Genomic DNA, 2,918 nt, shown 5'->3' on the forward strand with positions numbered 1-2,918 from the left:
CTTCTGTAAAATGAAAGTTACAACCTTTTACGTGAAGCTTGCTATCTGTATAATCTCTCTCCCTCCCTCCCTCCCTCCCCCAGCCCCTCTCTCTTCAACCTTCAGATGTAGATATAGCTGGCAGGCCAAACTTTTGTTAGGGCTTATCACCTGCACATCTTACTTTCTCCTTTTATTGCAATTGTTTGATGTCCTTAATTTCCACTCCAGAAACATCAGAGTGTTTTCAACACATTTATCTTATTTACTTTATCTTTCTGAGATTTAACCTTGCCAGGAGGAGAGACAGTTGCTGTGGATTTTTATTTGATCAAAGAGACTTTTTTATTATGTAGAAATGAAAAAAAAAAAGGTAATTCTTCCCTTTTATGTAGTCCTTATCCCCTCTGCTGACCCCAAATTGAAATGAAATAGGAAAAAAAATCGTTTTGTTGCATATAAGATAAAGCCCATATAAGATAAAAGCCTAGTTTTTAGCAGCTAAGGTTAACCTTTGGGATTTTATTATTACTTTTTTACAGAAAACCATCTTTGTACATTTTGAAATAATAGCATCTGACATGACTATAGGTGTTGTGTTGCTGAGGACAGAAATGTCACAACAACGGTGATAAGACTCAAGCCTGCCAACTCCAGAAAAGGTGAGCAGAGGCCAGGCTAGGAAACCCAGTTCACTGTGAGGCCATATTTGCCAAGCTCTGGCAGTTTGGCTATGTGTACTAAATGAAAAGATGGTTACTGCGTGGGGGATATCTGCTTCCTCTGAGTCTCTCATGGTCCTTCCTCTGTTTCCTCAATTGGTTTGCTTTGGTTACACAAGCTAGAACTTCATTCATTAGCAGATGAAGAGGTCTGAGGTTGTTGGAAGATTGAGAAAGAGGCTTTGAGGCCAAGGAGGCCTCCTAGAAGAGCAGCTGTCTGGACAGAGAGCACACCCCACCTGCCCACTTCTTCGGAGGCAGCTTGTTCTCAACTGTGGGCTCTGCCTCGTGGGTGGAACCAGGATGCTCAGAAATGCCTAGAGATGAAGAACACGCCTTAGAATATGGTTAGTAAGATCACTTAAGCTAGTTTGTGGCTGAAATAGAAAAAGATCACACATTTTAGGATTGCTTAAGGTTCCGTTGTGATCAGTATTCAGTGCTTGCTTCACGAATCTCTACGGAAACTTACTGTCTAAGGCAGACCATCCTAGATTACGACATATTACAAGGTACTCAGGGTAACTGGCTTTGAAAGATGGTCAGCTGGTCATTAGTAGAAACTTGGATTACACATTCGCAGTGAATGTGGTAGCCATGGCTCTCATCAAAAGCTGTGGTTGGGAAGATTCAGAACCCTGATGCACAGGAAAGGGCTGCTCTTGCTTTTGCTGCCTTCAAAGATTAATTAAACCTGTGTGTTTAAAGTGCCTGAAATGCTTGTCTTCTCTTCAGTAGATGCTCAGACTTCCTTCTGCCCTTCAGCTATGTCTGGTACAGTTATGGTTGAACAGACATTTATTTTATACAACAAATAGAAGCAAAGCTGGTCGAATTCTGAGCTCTTTGTCTTTCATTCTGTAGTTTTTTTCTTAAAATGTAGGGCCTTTGAACATATCAGGTGTGGAATCTAGAATCCATAAAGTCATAAGCCTTGAACTTCACATTGGAAAGCCACACAGAATACTAGTCATGGAGGAACTCTTGTGTTGGGCAGAGTTTTTTCTTTAGTGTGATGTTTCTGAGCTGTGGAAATCATGCCCTGAAGTGCTGAATGCATTTGAAAGAGACAGAATAGAGCCAACAGAGTTGAGAGAAATAAGGTTTTAACCCACCCAAAAGAAGGATTTATAATTGTTTTATCAGTTGTCCAAAAATACCTTTTAAATAATAAAAGTTCCAGGTTCAGCACAGAGATGCTCTGAGGTGAATCAGGTCCTCTAATCACCAAGGCAGTCACAGTAGGAGAAGCTGGGATAGGAGATCCAGCAGCAGCTTGCAAAAAAAAAAAAGGATACCTTTACATTTGTAGACATTAGAGGGAGAAGGAGGGGTCTCTGAGTTTAGCAGTTAGTGACAGTAACAGGTAGGATTCAAGGTGTGGCCGATTCAAATAGGCACAGCCTCTGTGATTCAACAAAGTGTATCTTGCTGCTCATTCCTGTGAGAAAGCTGAAAAACTGGAGTGTGGAAGAGCTTTGGGATTTGATGTATTGTTTGTTGGCTCTCTGAGACAGGCTCGTGTGGAAGCCATCATCACACCAGCCTGCTGAGCAGAGATTACAGGCATGCATCACCACACCCCAGTCCAGCCTAATCCCTGCTCTTCCCCTTTTGCTCCAGTCTTTGCTGCTTTGTAGGCTCTTCTTTCTTCAGTCCTTCTCCACCCCTTCTTCACCCTTTCAACCCCCTGACACTAGGGAGGAGAGCAAAAAGAACAGAAAGGAAAGAGGGCAACTTCAACTTTAAACAAACTCCTGGATGATTAGGGCCTGGTGTCAAATTCCCTGGGGCAAGTTTGATCTTAGCCTTCAGGATATCTAATTTCTTTTTGTTATTTCTTCTTTGTGTACTACTTAACAACTGGAGACCAGCAACCTACCTAACATGGAGGATGAGGTGGCTCTAGTATTTATATACCCTCTGAAAAGTCCCCAGAATTCCAAATGTCATATAATCATAGAAACTATCACCAGCTGCCAGAGACAATCTGAAACAGCCTCAGATCCTCACACCTGGGATTAAAATGAACGCACATTCTTATCTGTCTTTTTTAAAGAAACCAAAATGCCAAGCCTGTCACTACATGTAATGAAAATGTCTTCCCTGTCCTCTTTAACCTCAGCCTGCCTGTCTTTTAAAGCAAGCTTGCAGTCATAGACACACAATGGTACTGTTTGGTAGCATTCTCACTTTTTTTTTTATTAGATGTTTTCT

At 41.6% G+C, this 2,918-nt stretch overlaps 1 protein-coding gene across 2 annotated transcripts in view; it reads left to right on the top strand.

The window, feature by feature from the left end:
* The window catches only part of Khdrbs3 (KH RNA binding domain containing, signal transduction associated 3), a 158,966-nt gene that overhangs the window by 34,854 nt on the left and 121,194 nt on the right, over positions 1-2,918 (top strand). The window contains exon 2 of one of the 2 annotated variants that reach the window (XM_031359408.1): positions 522-641. The exons of the other annotated variant lie outside the window; for it this stretch is intronic. The gene's annotated coding sequence lies outside the window, so the exon portion shown is untranslated. The remainder of the gene's footprint in view (positions 1-521; positions 642-2,918) is intronic. 2 annotated transcript variants of the gene reach the window in all.

Source organism: Mastomys coucha, unplaced genomic scaffold, assembly GCF_008632895.1.
Source record: "Mastomys coucha isolate ucsf_1 unplaced genomic scaffold, UCSF_Mcou_1 pScaffold7, whole genome shotgun sequence".
Classification (NCBI taxonomy): Eukaryota; Metazoa; Chordata; class Mammalia; order Rodentia; family Muridae; genus Mastomys; species Mastomys coucha.